The following is an 825-nucleotide window of genomic DNA, read 5'->3' on the forward strand; positions in this document are numbered from 1 at the left end:
TGGCATAGAATAGGGCTCTGGTACGGCCTGGCATAGAATAGGGCTCTGGTACGGCCTGGCATAGAATAGGGCTCTGGTACAGCCTGGCATAGAATAGGGCTCTGGTACGGCCTGGCATAGAATAGGACTCTGGTACGGCCTGGCATAGAATAGGGCTCTGGTACTGCCTGGCATAGAATAGGACTCTGGTACTGCCTGGCATAGAATAGGGCTCTGGTACTGCCTGGCATAGAATAGGGCTCTGGTACGGCCTGGCATAGAATAGGACTCTGGTACGGCCTGGCATAGAACAGGGCTCTGGTTCTTCCCCACTCAGCATAAGAAGTTCTCTAGTTCTGGTTCTGCTGGTACCAGTGATGTTCTGGACCTCAGTCAGTAATCCGAGAAATCTGGAAAGTGCAATACCAGTGATGGGCAGCAGGAGGCAGCGTTGCACCTTCCCCGGTGGCGGGGGCTCCGGAGGGGATCTCTTCTACGGTAAGGTTCAGTAAATATTATCTTTCCTGACACTGTCCCTATTTACTGACAACCCGAAACTTTACTGACTGCTGGTTGTATAACACGAGGACGACCCAAGGAGGAGACTTCATCATCATCATCCTCATCATCCTCCTCCTCATCATCATCATCCTCATCATCATGTTTATGATGATCACAGATATTGTCTGATGATGGGGGGGTGAATGTTGGGTGAATGTTTTCTCTGACCATCAGTGGTTGTCTTGGTGGTCCTGATGACAATGTGCAGAGACTGTCCCGGAATCATTATCACCGCCATCGCCTATGTCACCTTCTAGCACAAAGTATTTAGATAAAGGACTTGCC

The sequence above is a fragment of the Nanorana parkeri genome, unplaced genomic scaffold, assembly GCF_000935625.1.
Source record: "Nanorana parkeri isolate BGI_ZX_2015 unplaced genomic scaffold, ASM93562v1 scaffold3776, whole genome shotgun sequence".
Lineage (NCBI taxonomy): Eukaryota > Metazoa > Chordata > Amphibia > Anura > Dicroglossidae > Nanorana > Nanorana parkeri.